This window comes from Macrotis lagotis, chromosome X (assembly GCF_037893015.1).
Source record: "Macrotis lagotis isolate mMagLag1 chromosome X, bilby.v1.9.chrom.fasta, whole genome shotgun sequence".
NCBI classification, from domain to species: Eukaryota; Metazoa; Chordata; class Mammalia; order Peramelemorphia; family Peramelidae; genus Macrotis; species Macrotis lagotis.
In genome coordinates, this window is record NC_133666.1 from 256062952 (window position 1) to 256072887 (window position 9936).

Genomic DNA, 9936 nt, shown 5'->3' on the forward strand with positions numbered 1-9936 from the left:
TTAGAAGGAAAGCAGAAAGCTGGGACACTATCTTCACAACTAGGAGTTCTGATAAAGGTCACATTTCTAAAATATATAGAGAATTACATAAAATTTATAAGTTGAAGTTATTCCCCAATTGATAAATGGTCAAAGGACATAAATGTTTTTAAATGAAGAAATTAAAGCTATATATAATCATATTAAAATGCATCAATGTTGGAGAGATCATGGGAGGATTAGGATGTAAATGCATTGCTGGTAGAGTTGTGAAGTGATACAACCATTCTGGAGAGCAATATGGAGCTATGCCCAAAGGGCAATAAGACTGTTCATACCTTTTAACCCAACAATTCCAACTCTAGGTCTATATCCAGAAGAAATCATTTTAAAAATGGGAAAATTCCCAATGTTCCAAAATATTCATTGCAGCTCTTTTTGTAGTGGCAAAGAATTGGAAATTGATGGGATGCTCATCAGTTGGGGAATGGCTAAGCAAGTTATGGTACATGAATACTATGGAATACAATAGTTCTACTGGATCTGATGTTGGGTAAAGGGAGTAGAACCAAGAGAACATTGTACACATCAACAACATTGTGAGATGAACAACCCTGTTGGATGCAGCTGCTATCAGCAGTCCAGAGAGCTTGGAAACTGCATTAGACCAGTTATGGACAATTCTATTCCCATACAGAGGAAGAAAAACAAAACAAAACAAAATAAAAAATTCTTCAGAATCAACACTACATTCACTTTTTTAAAATTATCTCATGTATTTTTCCCTTAATCCTAATATTTCATACTGAAAATGACTAATCTGTAAACATGTTTAATACAAATGTGTATGTACAATATTCACCACTGTTCACCACTGAGGGGAGGGGGTAGGAAGGGAGGGTGGAAGGAAATTTTGTAAACATAAAAATATACATAGGTATATGGATGAATGTTGAAATATTTTCATAACATCCTTTAGGAAAAATGAAGTATCAGTTGAAAAAACTGCTGGGAAAACAGAAAAGCACTTTGACAGAAATTAGGTTTAAACTTTAGACCAGGTGGAGGAGATGCTTCCTATGAGTAGGAAGAAAATTGTTAGTCAAACAATGAATAAAATTGACCACAAAAAATTAAATAGCAAATTTATTACCAACTTGAAAAGCTTTAGCACTGATAAAATCAATAAAGTTATGATAAGAAAGGAAGTGACCAAGTGATTAAAAACAATCTTTAAATTAAATGTATCTGACAATCATTTGATAGCTAAGATTTTTTAGGTAAGTTGCTTTTACTTTACTTAACCTCAGTTACCTTATCTGTATGTAGAGAATTCATCACATGGAACATGTATGGAGATGGGTCTGAGCCCTGACCCACTGCTGAAGTACAAGCATGATCAGACTCTCCTGACTGATCCCCTTCTTTCTCTGTTTTTTTTTTTTGTTTTGTTTTTAAGGCAAATGGGGTTAAGTGGCTTGCCCAAGGCCACACAGTTAGGTAATTATTAAGTGTCTGAGACCTGATTTGAACCCACTACTCCTGACTCCAAGGCCAGTGCTTTATCCACTACACCATCTAGCCACCCCCTTCTTTCTCTCTGAAGAGAGGCTATGTCAAACATAATCAGTGATTGTGTCACTCATTAAGTAGACTTGAAAAGGAGAGGAAAAGTTTGCCTCTCTTTCCTCCCTTTTGATCACAAGACTTGGGGCTCTACTAGCTCTTCTTCGAACTTCTGGAGAGAGGAATTTCCACAATTTGAAAACTGAAAAGATTGGACTGGATGATCTCCAATGTCCATTTTATCTCTACTATACTATAATTTATAAACAGATGCGAAATAAAGTTATCAGAACAATGAAAGTATTACATACAAGGAAAATGTGTAGGAGGTGGTGGTGGTGGTGGTGGCCATAGCAATTCCCCTATGGAAGAGCCCCAAGGAGTCTGCTTCCTGAAAAACATGATGGTCTAAGATGGAAGAATCTTTCTCCCTGATTTGGAGGACATGGGATCATGTCCTCATAGCTAGCCAGGTGATGAAGAGAAGACTTTTTGGCTGACTGCACATCTAGGTAGAAGTGAGGTGTACCCAGAAGTCATTCAGGACCCTGCCTTTGGTTTGGGGATAAGGTATTTCTCTCACATGTCATCATGACTTTGTGGAAGCAGGATCCCCAGCCTCTTACCCATGAGAGATTATAATACCTTTCCTCCTTCTTTTACTTATGGAGGAAAAATATCCCAGAATAAAAAATGAATACTGTATAATTATTATGATCAAGGTTGATACTGAGAAAGAGATATGAGAATGCACCTCTTTCTTTCCTTTGCAGATATAGGGTTTCGAAATACAGCATATTCTGTTGGACTTGATTAATTGGTTAAATTGCTAAAGTACTTGTTTTCTTACCTTGCCTCTTTTTTGGTTATTAGGCTCTCTAGGTAGGGATGGAGGAGAGAAACATTGGGAAATGATGCTGATATAAGACGAAAGAAAAAAACATTTTAAAGAGTGCAGATAATAGAACAGCTTGGTGGTACAATGGTTAGAGCATAGACCCTGGAGTCAGGAGAACCTGAGTTCAAATCTGACCTCAGACACTTAATGCTTACTTAACTGTGTGACCTTGGGTATATCACTTAACCTCATTGCCTTGCAAAAATAAAAAAAAAAGAACGCAGACACTTTTGTAGGCTAAATTTTAATTAGATAGTTTTGTACAACTCATTTATCAGTTTTGGGGTTGATTTTGTTTGGATTTTCTAGGTAATTTTCCTGTCACCTACAAACATTGATTTTTTTTGACCTGTAATTACTAGAATTTCTTCCTTTTCTTTTTTCTTTTTTTTTTTGTAAGGCAATGAGGTTAAGTGTCTTGCCCAAGGTCACACAGCTAGGTAATTATTAAGTGTCTGAGGCCACTCCTGACTCCAGGGCCAGTGCTCTATCCACTGTGTCACCTAGCCACCCCAATTATTAGAAATTCTAATTATAGCAAATAAAAGGAATGAAGACTCTTTTTCTTATCTTTTCCAAGATAAAAAAAATCTGTTTTTTAACTGCTCCTCATGTATCATATTCTCCATTTCTCTTAATGTACTGGTTGCCTTCTTAGAGATTATGTCTTTCCTAAAGTGTAGTTTCCAGAACCAAAGACACTACTCCGAGTATGGTCTGACCAGGGCAGTACAATTACCTGCCTCTCTTTGGACACTATGGCTTTCTTAGGAATGTGTAGAGTAGTACCATTACCTAATATTGTCTGAATTTCTAGTCCACTAAAACCCCTAGACGATTTTCACTAAAACTTTTGACTAGATTACCCCCTGTGGTACTCATGAAGTTGATTTTTGGAAACCTAACTTTGCTTACTTTTTATGTCAAAGATTTTTATGTTTTCATTTCAAATTGAGTTTCATGTGCTGGAACTACTTAAAAATTTTTTCTTGGTGGCACTGGGTCTTTTAAAGTATCTAATTAATGTTTATGTTCATTCACCTTAATTCATTCACCCTTTGACTCCTTTAACGGAGTTATTTCTTGTGACCATTTGGGGAAGTACTTCTTTTCAGGATCAGATGGCTTCCACATTTGCATCTCCCACAAAAGGAACTAAAAGAACATTCTATTCACCTACTTTTATCAGGGGAATGCCTCTCATACAGTGATAATCTGCTTGGATGCATTGCTCAGTAGTTAGCAAATTCTCATTCCATCTTTCATTCCCCATCTCAATAACATCAAATCATAGACTGTCCAAAAAAGCAAACCCCAATCTTCCTCCCCTGCTACTTTCTATCTTATCCTTGTCCATTGCATCTCTGCCCTATTTCATGCCCTACTCCATATCTGCCCACTTCCTCTGAACCTTCTGGAACTATCATGTTTCATTTCAAACTTTTTCTTCTAATGCTTTTTCCATCTTCTGGTTGATATTGAGACCTGCTTTCTATGAATGACATTGTAACCTAGGTTTTTCTCTCCACTACTGGTTGCATCTTTTCTCATCTCCCAATTTACTGATTCCAGAGAGGGAGTCAAGAGTCCTACTTGCTCCCAGCTGCCATGTCTAAATTCTCTGTCCACTGCCACTGATCAACATCATCTTTGCGATTCACTTTATTCAAATTTATAATAGAATCCACATCTTTCTGGCTGTTATCAACTGAGTCCCCCAGGACATTTCCCCTTGTTTCTAAGTAATTTCAGACCCTGGCTTATTGCTTTTCTCTGTACCTCAATTCCTAATCTCCTACTAGGGGATTTTAACATATACGTTGACATTCCCACAAAGACCCTAAACTTCCAATTACTAAAATTAAATTTACTTAACTCCCTTGGCATTCATCTCAGGAAGCTAAGCAGAAGACCTTGAGTCCCTTGTTTTTCCTCTTATGCTGACTAGCATGGTGGAGATGAAGCAATTACATGGAAAGTCCCCTGGCTATTTTTGTTGCCCTTCCTTCCCTTGCCTTTCTCTATTTCCCAACATGGAGAGATGACCATTAACACTTGAGCAATGAATGACTCTGGTTACTGATCCATGACCTGCTTTTCTTTTCTTTATTTTTCAATGAAAGATATTTGAGTTTTACAAATTTACCCCTATTCTTGCTTCCCCACCACTCCCCACAAAAGGCAGTCTGTTAATCTTTACATTTTTTCCATGGTATGCATTGATCTAAGTTGAATGTGATGAGAGAGAAATCATATCCTTAAGGAAGAAAAATAAAGTATAAACAAAATTACATAATAAGGTAATTTTTTCCCCCTAAATTGAAGGTAATAGTCTTTAGTCTTTGTTCAAACTCCACAATTCTTTCTCTGGATACAGATGATATTCTTCATTGCAGACAGCCCCAAATTGTCCCTGATTGTTGCACTGATGGAATGAGCAAGTCCATCAAGGGTGATGATCACCCCATGTTGGTGTTAGGGTGTACAATATTTTTCTGGTTCTGCTCATCTTGCTCAGCATCAGTTCATGCAAATCCTTCCAGGCTTCCCTGAATTCCCCTCCCTCCTGGTTCCTTTCTTTTTTTTTTGGTTAATATGATTTTATACATTACTAAAATATTCTTTAAGAGTAAACATAAGGGGGATGCGCTGCCCCCAGAGCCCCCCGAAGGGTCACCCCGTCCTCCCGGGTGGCTGCACCCCGCAGCTGCCAACACCCCGGGCTCCCCGGCGGTCTCTCCCCCGAAGGCTCCCGGGGGGCGCCGAGGCCTCGCCCCCAGAACCGGCCATCCCGCGGGGGAGGGGGGCCGGGGTTTCTAGGGCGTCCACCCCCAGTCTCTCCCGGTCCCCTCTCCCACATTCTCCTTTACCCAATTAACCTCCGGAGCCCCACTACCCAAGGGGCTCCGGGCCGGGAGCGCCCCCTCCCCCGGAGTCTGCCTTCCTCCACCCTCACGGAAGCCAGAGCCTGTTTCTTGTTTCCTGTGGCCCCTTGGGATCTTAACGCAACAGCAGCCCACATTTGTGTAGCGCAACAGCCCGCTGGGGGATAGTAGGGTCGGGGTGTCTGTCTGGGCAGGACAGGGCGGGAAACCGAGGCCTGGAGCTAGCAGATGGAGAGAACTTTATTTTCTCCTCTTTCCAACATTCCCAACCTTAAATGATGCCTCAGAGACCTACCCCTCCAGATCCCCCCCCCCCCTCCCCGGACCCCCCACGTCCCTTCAAGCCACAGCCTGACGCCAGTCACATTCCAGGATGTTTCCGCGGATCGGCCTTGCACGCTGGCCTTGCTTGGGGGCTCCCAGCTGGCTGTCATGGTGTACCTGTCCCTTGGTGGTTTCCGTAGCCTTGGTGCTCTGTTTGGTCGAGATCCAGGTCCCACCTTCGATTATTCTCGACCCCATGATGTCTATACCAACCTCAGTTGCCTGCCTGGGGCCCCTCCTGCCCCAGGGGCTCCTTCAGGTCCAGAGGCTTTGCCCTACTGTCCTGAGCACTCTCCCCTCCTACTGGGTCCTTTGTCAGTGTCCTTTAGCCCGTGCCATCAATCGCACAAATTCTGGAGAGGAACCCTCGAGTAGAGCTAGGAGGGCGCTCCCATCCAGGGGACCATGAGCCTCATTCTCGAACCACCATCATAGTGCCGCATCAGGCTCGGGAGCCCCATCTCCGCCTGCTACTCTACCACCTACATTCTTTTCTGCAGCTTCAGCAGCTTGCCTATGGCATCTATGTCATCCACCAGGCTGGAAACGGAACATTTAACAGGGCAAAGCTGCTGAATGTGGGAGTTCGGGAGGCCCTTCGAGATGAAGAGTGGGATTGCCTATTTCTTCATGATGTGGACTTGCTGCCTGAAAACGATCACAATCGATATGTCTGTGGCCCTGGAGGTCCTCGACATGTCGCTGTTGCCATGAACAAGTTTGGATATAGCCTCCCATACCCCCAGTACTTTGGAGGAGTCTCAGCTCTTACTCCAGATCAGTACTTGAAGATGAATGGCTTCCCTAATGAGTATTGGGGTTGGGGTGGAGAAGATGATGATGTTGCCACCAGGGTTCATCTAGCTGGGATGAAGCTCTCTCGACCACCCATCTCTGTGGGACACTGCAAGATGGTGAAACACCGAGGGGACAAGGGAAATGAAGAAAACCCCCACAGGTTTGACCTCTTGATCCGGACACAACGTTCATGGACACAGGATGGGATGAACTCACTGACATACCGCTTGCTGGTCGAGAATTGGGTCCACTTTATACCAATATTACCGCAGACATTGGGGTTGATCCCCGTGGTCCCCGGCCTCCCTCAGGTCCCAAATTCCCACCTGGTTCCTCTCAGGCCTTTCCTCACGAAATACTACAGCGCCGGCCCCCAGCACGGCCTGGTCCTCTGCCTCCTGCCAACCACACTGGTTCCCACTGACAAGCCCTCATCTCATTTGAGACTAGAGGGAATGTGTCCTCTTCTAGTCCCCTTTCACTGCTGCCTAAGGGGGTTACCTCTGCTGTGCTGGAGCTGGCTGGAGGGCCCTCCTTCTGAGTTCCCCAAGAAAGGGCACATGACTGTGATTCACGGACATCTTCCACATAACGCTGACTCTCTTTCTGTGGGAGTACCCTGCCACTAGAGTAGGAGTAGGTTTGGGCCCTAGGTTCTTTTACTCCCTCCTCACCCCCACCCCCAAAAGAGGGCTCAGGGATGACCCTCCTCCCTGGACCCCTGTGAATATTTATTTTATTTATGGCCCCTGGGGGAATGTGTCAGGTGGGAAGGGCATGATCCCTTCCCTTTGGGATTCTCTTCTGAGGTGTCTCTCCCGACCAGGTCTGTCTGGGAATCCCAGAATTTTTATATATTTTCTAATAAAGGACTCTGTCATGTCTCAAAAAAAAAAGAGTAAACATAATACCCTCCTCCCCTATAAAAATATAGAACCTCGTGTGAAATAAAGTAAAAGAAAGAAAAAAAAATGTGTTTCAGTCTGTGTTCTGATACCATCAACTCTGTCTCAGGTGGATCACATTCTTTATCATAAGTCCATCACAGAAGTTAGTTCCATATTTTTCCATAGTTGCTGTTGCTAATTGTAATTCCCTCCATCCATCTATTCCTCCCCACTACCATATATTATATTTTCTCTTTTCTTTGACTCTGTCCCTCTTCTAAAATGTGCTTTAGGTTAGCTGACTGGCAACAGCAGACAGAGCACCAGCCTTGGGGCCAAGAGGTCCCAAGTCCACATACTACCCCAGAGACCCAGCAACCATTCAGTCCCATGTTCCCAGAGAAGCCACTCAATCCCAGCACCTTGCAAAAAGTAAAAGAGAAAATGTGTTATATCTGACTATTCTCTCCTATGAGCTACCTTCTCCTCTATCATACACATCCCCCCCTGTTCTCCCTGTCCCCCTTCTCTCATTTTTACTCTAGATGTCTCTAGCTTATTGAGTGTGTATGCTGTTTCCTCTCTGATCCATTTCTTTTTTTTAATTATTAAAGATTTTTATTTGTTTTGAGTTTTACAGTTTTTCTCCTAATCTTACTCCCCCCCCCCACAGAAGGCAATTTGTCAGTCTTTACATTGTTTCCATGGTATACATTGATCCAAGTTAAGTGTGATGAGAAAGAAATCATATCCTTAAGGAAGAAACATAAAATATAAGAGATAGCAAGATCAGACAATAAGATATCAGGGTTTTTCCCTAAATTTAAGGCAATAGTCCTTGAACTTTGTTCAAACTCCATGGCTCTTTATCTGGATACAGATGGCACTCTCCTTTGCAGACAGCCCAAAATTCTTCCTGACTGTTGCACTGATGGAATGAGTGAGTCCATCAAGGTTGATCATCACCCTCATGTTGTTGTTAGGGTGTACAGTGTTTTTCTGCAAATCCCTCCAGGCATTCCTGAATTCCCATCCTCCTGGTTTCTAATAGAACAATAGAGTTCCATGACATACATATACCACAGTTTGCTAAGCCATTCCCCAATTGAAGGACATTTACTTAATTCCCAATTCTTTGCCACCACAAACAGGGTTGCTATGAATATTTTTGTACAAGTGATGTTTTTACCCTTTTCATCATCTCTTCAGGGTATAGACCCAGTGGTATTGCTGGATCAAAGGGTATGTACATTTTTGTTGCCCTTTGGGTGTAGTTCCAAATTTCTCTCCAGAAAGTTTGGATGAGTTCTGATCCATTTTTGATGAGAGTGAAGGTTCCCTCATTCCCCCTTGCCTTCCCCCCTTCCATATCATTGCAAAAAATATATATCTTTTATATGAAATATCTTAGCCTATTCCACCTCTCCTTTTTCTTACTCCCAGTACATTTCCCTTTTATTCATTGACTCCATTTTTACAATATATTATATATCTTCAAATTCAGCTCTCTCCTGTGCTTCATCTATAATAGTTAGTTCTACTTTCTCTATTAAATGAGAAGTTTCATGTGAATATTATCAGCATCATTTTTCTATTCAAGAATACATGCAGTTCATCATCATTAAGTCCTTCATAATTTACCCTTCTCCTCCACTCTCTATGCTTCACCTGAGTCCTGTACTTGAAGGTCAAACTTTCTGTTCAGCTCTGGTCATTTCAACAGGAATATTTGATATTTCCCTGTTTCATTGAAAGTCCATCTTTTCCCCTGGAAGAGGATGTTCAGTTTTGCTGGGTTGTTGATTCTTGGTTGCATTCCAAGCTCTTTTTCCTTCTGGAATATTATATTCCAAGCCATACGAGCCCTTAATGTAGTTGCTGCTAAGTCCTGTGTGATCCTGACTGCAGCTCCATGATATCTGAATTGTGTCTCTCTGTTTGCTTGTAATATTTTCTCTTTGACTTGGGAGTTCTGGAACTTGACTGTAATATTCTTGGGAGTTGTTTTCTTGGGGGATCTCTTTCTGGGGGAAATCGATGTATTCTCTCAATTTCTACTTTGCCCTTTGTTTCTAGGATATCAGGGCAATTTTTCTGTAGAAATTCTTTAAAAATGAGGTCAAGGCTCTTTTTTGATCATGACTTTCAGGTATCCCAATAATTTCTAAATTATCTTTCCTAAATCTGTTTTCCAGATCAGTTGTTTTTTTTTCAATGAGGTGTTTCACATTTTCTTCTAATTTTTCATTCTTTTGATGTTGAAGTATATTGTCTTGATTTCTCATAAAGTCATCAGCTTCCTTTAACTCCACTCCACATCTGAAGGATTTGTTTTCCTCAGAGAGCTTTCCTATCTCCTCTTCCATCTGGCCAATTCTGTTTTCTAAAACATTCTTCTCAATAACTTTTTGAACTGTTTTATCCATTTGATCTAAACTAGTTCTCAACATGTTATTTTCCCCAGCATATTTTTTGTATCTCCTTGATTAAGCTGCTGACAGGTTCCTTTTTTTTCTGTTTACTCATTTCACTAGCTTTTGCCTGGTTTGGGGGTGCTTCCTGAGCTTTTGAGTTTTATTGGGACAGCCCCACAAGGACC

At 41.7% G+C, this 9936-nt stretch overlaps 1 pseudogene; it reads left to right on the top strand.

Annotated features, from left to right (window-relative positions):
* Positions 1-488: 488 nt before the first annotated feature.
* LOC141499010 (beta-1,4-galactosyltransferase 3 pseudogene) lies at positions 489-6874 on the top strand (annotated as a pseudogene).
* The last annotated feature ends 3062 nt before the right edge of the window (positions 6875-9936 follow it).